General features: G+C 41.2%; 1 protein-coding gene and 1 pseudogene across 1 annotated transcript in view; one reads left to right on the forward strand and one right to left on the reverse strand.

Annotated features, from left to right (window-relative positions):
- LOC131016908 (uncharacterized) overlaps positions 1–12,604 on the forward strand; it is a 1,184,262-nt gene that overhangs the window by 211,425 nt on the left and 960,233 nt on the right. The gene's annotated exons all lie outside the window — the stretch shown is intronic.
- Positions 4,077–6,027, reverse strand: LOC131015726 (uncharacterized; annotated as a pseudogene).

The following is a 12,604-nucleotide window of genomic DNA, read 5'->3' on the forward strand; positions in this document are numbered from 1 at the left end:
AGCAGAGTATAGAGTAGCAGAGCAGAACGGATGTAGAACACTTGTGCATATTTTAGTAAACACTTTTTATATGCTTAAGTATGAAATGAGTCCTGCATTGCATCATGTTTTAATTGGTTTTATTTATAATTCCAATTACAAAAGAAAGATGAGTAGCAATATTGTTGGTCTTCTTAACTCAAGAGAAATGTTTTCAATTATTTTATTCATTAAATTTTGAAAACCCGGCTAAGTGAATCATAGAATGTTAAGCACTTTACCGTGACTTGAGTTTAGATTCATGAGACCTATTAAGATTATAAATTTCTTGTAGGCTTTGTAGACTGTGAGGACTAGCGCTGCTATTCCGATTCAGAGTTAAGATTAAACGACAGGCATTGCCTAATCAGGTGGGCTTATTTTCCAAATGTATGATTGAGCTAATGAGCTTAAATGTTTCATGAAATGCAAACTATTTATCCAATAAATATATTTTGTGCGCTCTGTTATGTTTAAGGCTCGCAATTCATGGATCGATCGAGGTTCTCTTATAGCCTAACACGTTATTTGAGAATTGTGTACACTTGTTAGTTGTTTCGGTGGGTTGATCTCCATCGGGCACTAATTCATGTAAGAGGCGTTATAAGGGTGCTTGCTGGATGTGTTCCGGAGCACGTATCATGTAAGGCCTGCCTGGGTAGCGTCCCGAGGTCAATTCAACTTGTCTGAGTTACGTCCTCAGGGCAAGTGTCATGGGAGAAAGCGATACGTCGGTGGCTAAAAGGTCCGGTATCACAGCGAATAACTAAACAGAGTGTGACAATGGCGCGCTAATAAAATGAAATGTTTTAACATGCTTAGAAGTTCTTACACTTTAAAACCTTCTAAGACATGTCAGGTATAATTGGATAAACTGCTCTTATGATTATGAAATGTTTATAAAAATGCTAGCACACTACTTAGCCCAAAAATTCTTTCAAATGTTTTTCAGGTTGACTGGTCGGTGCTGACGGGGTGGAGCTGAGGCTAGGGTTCAACTCTATATTTTGTCTTCCGCTGTTGCACTAGCTCTTTTGTCTTTTGTTTCTCTAACATAAGACCTTTATGTAAAATCTAAATTATGTTTCTTATCGAGCTTAGACTCTCAACTTCTATATATTTTGTTGAGCTGAGACTATTATTTCACAAGTATTTCATTCTAAATGTTGGTTATCAGAAGCATGACACTAAACTTGTGATCCTGAAGTTATTATGCTCGTTGATTGATTCGTATCACTTGAATACCTGTCTTTCTTCTTAAAAAGGGGCTAAGCCCGATTGTTATCCCTTTTATTCGGATTTCACAAGGTTTTTCCCTTGTTCATTTTAAATGATGAGTCGTACCCCAATTATAGTTATTGTTTCATTTCTATTTAGTCGCACCTCGATTATAGTTTATTCCTTCAAGAATTGGGGTGTGACAAAGTATATGTTATATAGATTCCGAGCAAAATCTCTACGTAGGATTGATTATACTTTATTTTTGCTTTCAACTTCACTAATTTATTTCAATTATATAATTAAATTTGATGAACGTTGAGTTTAATTATTTCGAATTCAATACTTTATTGTAATACATTGTTATTGTCTTCGAGTATAGTTCGTATTATTCAACTTTATTACATTGAGTATAATTATACGAGTTCATTACTCACACTATCGCAGTTCATTTTTTATTTTATTTTTTGAGTTGGTTCATTTTCTTATTATTATATTGCGTTTAATTCTATATTATAATACATTCAAATAAAGAATATATTTCCTTTTTTATTTTTTATATAACTTCACTAATTTAATTCAATCAATTAATTCAACTTCATTTAATTGAGTATAATTATTTCGATTTCATTATTTACACTATAGTAGTTCATTTTTTTATTATCAAATCGACTTCAATACTATATTATAATACATTGTCTTCAACTACATGTTATATGGTTCTCCGGGCAAAATACCATCGTATGATTTTTTTTTTTCAAATTCACTAATTTATTTCAATTAATAAATTCAACTTGATGAACGTTAAGAATAATTATTTCTTATTATTATATCGTGTTTAATGCTATATTATAATTCATTGTATTCAAGTATATGTTATATAGATTCCGAGCAAAATCTCTACATAGGATTGATTATACTTTATTTGTCGCAGCCCGATATAGCCAGTGATAGCGTATACCAAGTATCGTACGACTAATAAAAGGAATGGTGAAATAAATAGAAAATACATCTTGTTTTAGTGGAAACATTTGTAAATTTTACTCATTTCCAATAAAGATTTTAAGACTAAAATATTTCCTTACTCGGGTAAAACATAAATAAGCAATTGAAGACCTTAGCAAGGGTTTGAAAAGTATTCTCCCTTATGGGATATTACAGACATAAGCAAATTGAATAAAAGAGTTTCATCAGAGTTATGCAGCGATATACGTTATTATATGTATGAAGACATATTGTCACGACCGACCCTTAATTAAGGATAATTAAGCCGGGGGAAACCGTGACTAAGGGAGGGAGATTAGAAGCGGGGTAGAAAGGGGGATAATCAAACAAGTAAGGATAGTATTTAATCGTTGATAGCAAAAGAAATATTTATAATATAACGGAGGTTTAGTCATATTGACTCAAATAAACTAGTAAGTTCGGATAATTCAGTCTTAGCCAAAATAACGTAATACTTCTGAGTACGCAGCGGAATAAGGTTCTGATTACATGTATGAAGACATGTATCCCCAGAGTTCATTAATACATAAGGATAAGACAAAAGACTCCGCTCGTCACTTCATCACCACCACCAGCTGCTCAACCTGCACATTTAGAAATATATGCAGGGCTGAGTACAAAAGTACTCAGTGGGCACGTATGCCTAAGTATAAAAATACATGCTTCAAAACTGTAAATTGTCATGCCATCATAAACAGTACAGCAAGGGAGTTTTCGTGAAATAGGCCCAAGCTCACTAAATTCTTTTGTGATTCTTAAAGTTCGACTGATCAGTCTAAGTTCTCTTATAATCTATCATATCTGAAGCTGTGTGCCGGAGAGGTGGCCACCTCTCACGGACACTTGACCGGCCAACCCGCTCGATGACTCACGGCCCTAGGTGTACACTAGCCCTGGCAGGATAGCTATCAACTGCTCAGGACCCGAATTCGATTACATAACTTGGCAAAGCCACATCAGATAGATATCATACTGAAATTGAAACATTTTATGGCAAGACAATACTTGAAATAACTTTCAGTTCAAGGATTTTGCAATGAAATAACTATTCAACTGTAATTTGAAACTCATTTGATATATATGAAAGTAATGTCCACCTGATAGCAACTCTTGTTGTGGTGTAGTGGCTCTTAATCTAGTTATTGCTCTCTCGCTTGACCTTTATTGCGAGAACTTTAAAAAAGATATGTGCTCGAAGAGAATCCTCGATTAATGAGAATGCGAAAATAAATATGCATGACTCTCTTATGCATGATTCATTATTCCGGCTTAATAGTCCGGGAAATCTACTATTAATCCTAACTCTCGGATTAAATAAATTAAATAACTTAAATAAGGCTCGTCGCATGAGGTCGGATAATAACTATAATGAATCCGCTTATCTAGAGTGTTCTATCCCACTTGATAATTATAATAGGTCTCGCTCCGTAATCGATTAAAAGGAAATAGCTCAATCGAATTATTCGCTTAATAATTACGTAATACGAAATCTGTAATTAAAACTATCTGAGTCCAATTAATCGATTAATAAGGACTGATCATGAATCGGGCTTATATAAATATGAGGGAAGTAATAATAATAATCCAATAATTATTGCATCTTTCAGTATTGATCTTTGATTAATTTCGACTTATGACCTTGAGTTATATAGTACTTGAAGCAGAGTTATTATTTTATTTCACGTGAGAAACCACGATAAGGATTATTGAGCAGTCAATAATTATTATTTCAGATTATAACTGACTTAGCAAAGTCATGTTATTTATTAAGTGCAATAGAAATATTATTTATATTATTAGTTGTTATTATTTTTGTACTTGCTTAAGTCGTGAATTTATTGTGGATAACCGGTATCTACATTATCAGCACAATATGATGGATAAATGGTATTAACAATGTGTTCGATCGGATCTCCTGACCATTTTATCAACAAATCTGGCGGAATATCAATGTTCACATGACCATCATTTGCACTTCCAATTGTTCCATCGCCTATACTCGCACTCCATTTAGAAAACTCTTCCAACTCCATAGCTTCAGCACTGGAACTCATAATTTGAAGCCTCATATTTTTTGTCAATCGTAAAACTTTACAATATCTCCAAAGATATGAAGAATTTATTGTTGCAAAAACAATATCTTGTCTACTTCCTTTTGGAATAACAAGCAATATATGTCTGAAATCACCTCCAAAGACAATTGTCTTGCCTCCAAAAGGGGTGGATGCACTTGACGGGTTGACAAACCGCATTATATCTCGTAGACTTCGATCCAGTGCTTCAAAACAAAACTTGTGCATCATCGGTGCCTCATCCCAAATTATAAGCTTAGATCTAACAATCAATTCTGCAAGTGGAGATCCTTGATGAATGTTTCACGTGGAATCCTCATTAACATTAATAGGAATTCTGAACCGTGAATGAGTTGTCCTTCCACCAGGCAATAACAAGGATGCAATACCACTTGAAGCAACATTTAAAACAATTTCCCCTTTATATCTAAGAGCTGCAGACAGTGTGTTCCATATGAAAGTTTTTCCAATACCACCATATCCATATATGAAAAACATTCCTCCAGAATTTGATTCTATCGCATTCATAATAGTGTCATAAACACGATGTTGCTCATCAGTAAGCTTAGTAACCAAAACTTTGTGTTCATCTGATAATGCCTTTCGATCATATCACAATTTATCATTAATCAAATTATTTTGATCAATTTCAAAAAACTCTGAACTTAGGTAAGGGATACCTTCAAACTCTCGTAAACTCCTACCAAAACTACTCAATAATTTCTCAATTTCCACAAGTGTATAACACTTAATTTGATCTTCAGTTAAATGTAGTTCTGCAAATAAAATAAATAAATAAATTTACATAATCTAATTTAAATTTCTAAATGATAAATATGTACATTTATAACATAAAAAAGTATAATTAAATTTTACCTGGATGATGCAACAAAGCTCTTCGATTGTATAAGATATCATCTGATAAGTATATCCAGCATGTGTTCCAAACATCTCTTATGTATCCTAACGAATCTGACGACAATAATGTTACAAACAACTTTCTTAAAGATTTTGCAGATGCCCAACAACTTGCCTCAATTATACCATCAATGTATTCTCTATCATCATTCAACAATCCCATTGCATAGCAAGCTTCCTTAAAAGTACCATATACAACTCCATTAACAGTTCTTATGTCTTCATAACATGTGGGCCCACGTACTGTGTTGAGTAAACATCTCAGATAATACATTTCTCCACTCCCAGGAGGCAAATAAAAAATTCTTCCAATCGAAAACCTTTCTTTTCTTGGCTCCCATGCATTTTTATTTTTTTCTACATGCCAAACAAACCGTGTTGGAAATTCTGCATACGTAAGTTTTCTTGCTTCAGAATATTTCTTATTCGCCTCAAACCATGCTAAGAACTTGCTTTCTCCAACTGTTGGTTTACTCAAAACCTGTTCAATTGTATCAGATTCAGAAAATACAATATTTTGCTCATTCGGAAGATGAAAACTCAGCCTTTCCACAGGAGGATCTTTGTACTGTATTTCAAATCCTAAAATTCGCCATGCAGCCTCACATGGTGAAATGTATCTACAATCATAATACACATTCACTTCATCAACATCTTTTCCCATATGTCCATCCTCTGTACTCTTATAAAACGATGCAGTAACACGATCATTTCCTTTGTTGATGTACTTAAACAAATACTTGATGGATCGGGATTGATTACACCATTCAACATTTATGTGCGCTCCATACTTCATTAGAAGATAACGATTGTGTGGAACAACATATCTATTATCCAAAGGCACACTGGTGAAGCACGGAATCACCAACACCTAAACTAGAAACTAGAAAGCAATAAACGACACATGGATTTACGTGGTTCGGCCATCAAGACCTACATCCACGGGAGGTTCTTCGTTGGTTTTCACTATGACTCAAGAAAGTTTACATTTTACAAGTGTGTTGCTCGAATGAATTCCTCCCTTAATGCTAATGCTAACCTTCTATTTATAGATGTGAGAATGAGCCCTAAAAGGCCTTAGGCCCATGAACTCTAATTGTTGAACTCAGGCCCTTTCAAGCCTTAATACACTTTAGTCTTGATTTGACCCATCTACGTTGTCCTTCGTTGGTGAAGCGGGTAACTCCGGTTCTAGCAAAGCCAACTCTGCGCTCTGGCTGCGCTGTTGTTCTACGCTGCTGTGCTGCGGTGCTGCGCTGCGGTGTTGTGCTGCGCTGCGGTGCTGTGCTGCGGTGCTGCGCTGCGGTGCTGTGCTGCGCTCTTGTGCTGCGCTGCTGGGCTGATGAGTATTCTAGTCCTCATCAGCTACTCCCCCTAGTCTGGTTGAACCGTGTCTTCTTCGTGTTCAACCAGTGGTGCGTGATATAGAGTCAGCGCTGTGCGGCTCTCCCAAGTCAACTAAGCATACACGATTCCCTGCGACTTATTAGACAAGAGTATTTTAATGCTGGAAATAAGCTTAGATAAAAGAGATAGCAATTTTTCCTTTTGATTCGTCGAGCATCATTAAAGATGATAAGGGCTTAGATAACCTGTGCTGAGAAGACTCAGGTGATCTGCGCTGACAACCCCGCACTGACTGCGCTGACAACCCCGCACTTACTGCGCTGCACTTGACTGCGCTAACAAAGATGATACACCTCCGCAAAGCGGCCCTCAAGATGGTACACCCCTGCAGAGCGGCCCTTAAGATGGCACAAAGATGGTACACCCCCGCAGAGCGGCCCTCAAGATGGTACACCCTTAAGATGGAACAAGATGGTACACCCCCGCAGAGCGGCCCTCAAGATGGTACACCCTTAAGATGGAACAAGATGGTACACCCCCGCAGAGCGGCCCTCAAGATGGTACACCCTTAAGATGGAACAAGATGGTACACCCCCGCAGAGCGGCCCTCAAGATGGTGCACCCTTAAGATGGAACAAGATGGTACACCCCCGCAGAGCGGCCCTCAAGATGGTACACCCTTAAGATGGAACAAGATGGTACACCCCTGCAGAGCGGCCCTCAAGATGGTACAAAGATGGTACACCCACGCAGAGCGGCCCTCAAGATGGTACACCCCTGTCTAACTTTCACGGCTTACGATATTCCTGCGCGGAGCATAGACAATCAAAGATGGTACACCCCTGTCTAACTTTCGCGGCTTACGATATTCCTGCGCGGAGCATAGACAATCAAAGATGGTACACCCCTGTCTAACTTTCGCGGCTTACGATATTCCTGCGCGGAGCATAGACAATCAAAGATGGTACACCCCTGTCTAACTTTCGCGGCTTACGATATTCCTGCGCGGAGCATAGACAATCAAAGAACCCTGTCTAACTTTCGCGGCTTACGATATTCCTGCGCGTAGCATAGACATTCTGAACTGACAACGGCTCGGACATTCTGCGTTGAAAACTACTGAGATAACTGCACTGAGGTGGCTGAGATAAATGTCCCGACTACGCTGAGAAGACCCAGATTCCATTTAAGGCTTTCCCCTCCGTAGTATGGCTGAATTGCCACTAAAGCTCATTTTCTGTAGGTCTTCCAATCATATCGGGTGTTCAAAGGAATGGTGTTTATTTCTCTAGTCACTCCCCAATACCCTCATGTTCCCTGCAGAAGTATGTCTCGCAACTGCACTGCAGTCAGCTTCCATGTTGACCCTGAAGACGGGAAGGAGTACTCCATCCGAACGAAGTACCTGCGCTGCCTTGGTGTTTTCACTGAGAACTTAATCAGAGCGGTTGCGCAGCTCGCTTGAACTTGATCAGGGTTCCAGAGGAGAGGGGCGAGCCAGAGCTGTCTGCGCAGCTAAACAACAATAGAGGAGAGAGACGGCCAGAGCTGGCTGTGCAGCTAAACAAGGCCCCTATTGCAACACGCTGTACCCTGCTAGAAGTCTTTGTGATCGGCTGTGAAGGCCGAGTCAGGCTACATGGGATCGGGTGCGAATGTCGTCGCCTAAGTCAGGTCTAAGTGTAATAAGGTAAATCTTGAAGATCACCACCTGCGCTGCTTTCGAAGACTACCATACTGCGCTGACCTCGAGGACTACCACCATGTCCGCGCTGAATCAATTTTAGCTTCTCCCCGAAGACCACCGCCTGCTCTGCCCTGAAAGGCCCCCACCTGCGCTGCCCTCGAAGATTATCACCTTGTGCTGCCCTCAAAGGCCCCCGCCTGCGCTGCCTTCAGAGGACTCCACCTGCACTGCCTTCAGAGGACTCCATCTGTGCTGCCTTCAGAGGACTCCATCTGCGCTGCCCTCCAAGGCCCCCGCCTGCGCTGCCCTCGAAGATTATCACCTTGTGCTGCCCTCAAAGGCCCCCGCCTGCGCTGCCTTCAGCGTTGTCATCTTTGTCAATCCGCATCGAGGGCTATATCAAGAGTGTCCAAACTGCGCTATATCCCATCTCACGTCGAAGAAGCTTCACGTGATTCAGAACGCGATGCACATGTCGCATGATCCTCGCATTTATCAACGAGCAATCACAATTAGCTTCCAACTTCATAACATATTCTCATATGAATAAGAAATAAATTTTAAATCATCATTTATTTGGTCTTGTCCAGATTTAAGAGTTGAATTCCACCGCAACAAGATATTAGCAATAATACTAATTACATTTCTTTCACCCCATCCATAAGCCACTTTCACAAGAAAATGCGCTGCAAATTTAATTGAATCCCAAGTTAAGAAATTACAATTCCATCAACTTACTAAGTACCCAAAGTAAAGTAAGAGATAGTCGCACAATCCCAAATTCAGTTATTGAAATTTAAATGCAATATCCAATGAATAATCCCAATAAATTTGAACACAAAATCAACCCCAAAATAAAAATAAAAGATTACTCGTCACTATGATAGATTGATAGAGTCACTCTGAACGTGCCAATTGGTTTGACCCACGCTGCCCTTCATTCAAGACGACTGCGCTGCCCTTCTGTGTATCTTCGAACTTGCGCTTCCCTTCACTCAAAACAGCTGCACTGCCCTTCTAATCTCACTTTCTTCGTGAGGATTTTGTCTGCGCTGAAGTTGTGTTTATTGCCCAGAGAAACATCTGCTGCCAGAGCACTTGCATCGACTGCCTTCGGATTTCTCCAGAGTGTTATAATTCAATAGCTTCATCCAGGAGGATGGAAAAGAGAATTCCGCTCGCGCGGAATACCTGCGCTGCCTCTGTATCATTCACCGAGAACTTGGTCAGGGTGGCTACGCAAATCATTTGAACTTGATCGGGGTGCCAAAGGAGAGGGGAGAACCCGAGCTGACTGCGCAGCTTAATATCAGAGGAGAGGAAGGACCAAAGCTGGCTGCGCAGCTTAATAACGGAGGAGAGGGAGGACCAAATCTGGTTGCGCAGCTTAATAACGGAGGAGAGGGAGGACCAAAGCTGACTGCGCAGCTTAATAACGGAGGAGATGTCTTCGTGCCGAACCCTGCTTTGTTCCCGAGCTGTGAATCAGCGCAGTTGTGAACCCCTAACCACGAACTTGATGGACATTGAGCAAATCGTCGATGACTTGGATGACCGGTTGGCATTTCCAGTTGATAATTCCCTTAAGTAATCAAGTTGTACTCGATATAGTGGTATTAACATGCCCTTGCAAAAAAAATCAAACAAAAGTACAGGAAGTCATAAGCAAAGTAAGCGAATAAAATTCGGGTATTGCTCTGGTCATGACATGAATCAAGAAAATCTCAAATGACAGTGAAAATCTCCCTGTCAAATTGGAGAAAATTCTTTGACGCGATTCCAACAGAAATCGGCGGAAGATCCCCGACGATCTAGAGAGCAACAAGGGCGAGAGGCGGCGCTGGCTGCGCGGGCGGAGCAGAGAGGTGGCGCTGGCTGCGCAGGTTGAGCAGAGAGGTGGAGCTGGCTGCGCAGGTTGAGCAGAGAGGTGGAGCTGGCTGCGCAGCTTAACAGAGAAGTGGCGCTGCGTCGGGGTACATGGCTGCGTCGGAAGTCAGAGCTTCTCCTCCATCAACGCGGCAGAGGATGCCAGAACGAGCTCTCTGATGCGTCCTTGATTATGGGATCAAGTAATTCATGCATGAATACTTTGTATATGATACCTGGAAAGTATATGTGACTTCATTTAGTTTAAAGCAAATAAATGCCAACATGTGAATCCAAGATTAGAAATGGCAGTTTTCCCAACATGTGAATTCAAAAGACATCAAGAAGAATTGTCATATACTTATAGCATCTGGATTTTCCCTAGAAACAATCAATCATAGTAGACTGCTTTCGAAACATGATCAAGAAGGCAAAGGACAAGAAATACAAATGTTCATATATCAAGACACTAGTAAATAGAAGATAACTATATACAACTAGTCCCAACAGCAGCAGTCTCAAGCAAATCACAAGAAGCAGAGCAAAATTTTAGTAGCTGCAATACATCTTTGATTTTCATATGTCCCTAACTGATTCGAAGAGAGATAGATGTCTTAGCTTCTGTTTTTTATTTCTTCGACAGCTTGCCACTGCCCTCGTCGGAGAAATCCGGCGTTGGTTTGATGTGGCAGTCAGTTGACCCTGGTTTGCCGCCACTGCCAGAACTGAGTCTCGCCAACAGTAGAAGGAGATGTCATTTTCTGGTGGTATTTCACCGGGTTTCCCTATCGATTCTCTGAAATACTCGAGCTGGTATTGGCATGTCCTTGTAAGAAATCGAGCGAGATCAGAACATAATTAGAAATAAAATGAGCGTGCCCGAGCTGGCTGCGCAGCTGAGCAACCATAGAGGATAAGAGCGTGCTCGAGCTGGCTGCGCAGCTGAGTAACCATAGAGGATAAGAGCATGCCCGATCTGGCTGCGCAGCTGAGTAACCATAGAGGGTAAGAGCGTGCCCGAGCTAGCTGCGCAGCTGAGCAACCATAGAGGATAAGAGCGTGCCCGAGTTGGCTGCGCGGGCTGAGCAGAGAGGTGGCGCTGGTTGCGCAGGCTGAGCAAAGAAGAGGCGCTGGCTGCGCAGGCTGAGCATCCCCTTGCTGGTATCATGCTCCGGCGATACTTCATTGGAGTCTACTTCCTCCACCCACAATTCTCTTATTTAATCAGCCCATTGGACGAGCCTTCGAGACCTTCAGTTGGCCTTTCCAGGCAACGATTCCTTTAAGCCATCGAGCTTTGTTCGCTATTTTGGTATTGACACGCCCTCCCTCGGCGATATTCAGCACCATAACTCACAAGCCCAGCTCGCGTGAAACCCTTGCCCATGCTCGAACCCATACTTTCTCGGCCTGAAGTGGAGGCTGAGGTTCGCACACCTCGACCTGTGTTGAACCGTGAGTTGGTGTAGCTATGAACCCCAAACCACGAAACATCTATCGCATAGCAGAGCAGCTCTATGTTGGTATCGCGCTCCGGCAATGTTGCATCGGAATCTACTTTCCCCTCAAACAATGCCCTCCATCAATCTGGTAACGGGCGAGAGGACGGAGGATGTTGTTCTCTCAAATCGGGGCCTCGCAAGGGCCCTTCTCTGCCCTCAACTGAAAATACCGAACTGGAGAAGATGAGATATTTTGAAGCACCGTTCTGGGCGTGACGATGGCGCGCGGCGCGTGTAAGATAAGTCGGTGAACGGAGACGATGTGCGGCCCCGGCACGGCGGCGTAGTTGAAGGAAGAAGATGGTTGTTGTGTTATCCCCTTTTTTTTTGAAGGAAGAAGAGCTTTGATTTTTTGGGGGTGAAACATCGATCCCCTTTTCTTAGCTACCGAAAACCCTCATCGACCTCTGGAAATTCCCCCCTCCGAGATTCCGCATCATTTCACCGATCTGGATCGGCCACCCTCCGATCTGGAAAGATTTTGAAGAACGTATCCCAATCTCCCTCCTTCCATTCCTTCGGTGAACAGTAACCAGGCCCAAATGTTGATTTGATTTTTTTAGAGTGGGATGAACAATAAACCTCGATGAACAGTGATCTAGATCTGGAAATTTCAAAAATCGAGAGGAATGTAAAATCGAAAACATCAACGTCTTAGACTCGATTCATTTCCCACAGACGGCGCCAGTTGGTGAAGCACGGAATCACCAACACCTAAACTAGAAACTAGAAAGCAAAAAACGACACATGGATTTACGTGGTTCGGCCATCAAGACCTACATCCACGGGAGGTTCTTTGTTGGTTTCACTATAACTCAAGAAAGTTTACATTTTACAAGTGTGTTGCTCGAATGAATTCCTCCCTTAATGCTAATGCTAACCTTCTATTTATAGATGTGAGAATGAGCCCTAAAAGGCCTTAGGCCCATGAACTCTAATTGTTGAACTCAGGCCCTTTCAAGCCTTAATAC

This window comes from Salvia miltiorrhiza, chromosome 3 (assembly GCF_028751815.1).
Source record: "Salvia miltiorrhiza cultivar Shanhuang (shh) chromosome 3, IMPLAD_Smil_shh, whole genome shotgun sequence".
In the NCBI taxonomy this organism is placed as follows: domain Eukaryota; kingdom Viridiplantae; phylum Streptophyta; class Magnoliopsida; order Lamiales; family Lamiaceae; genus Salvia; species Salvia miltiorrhiza.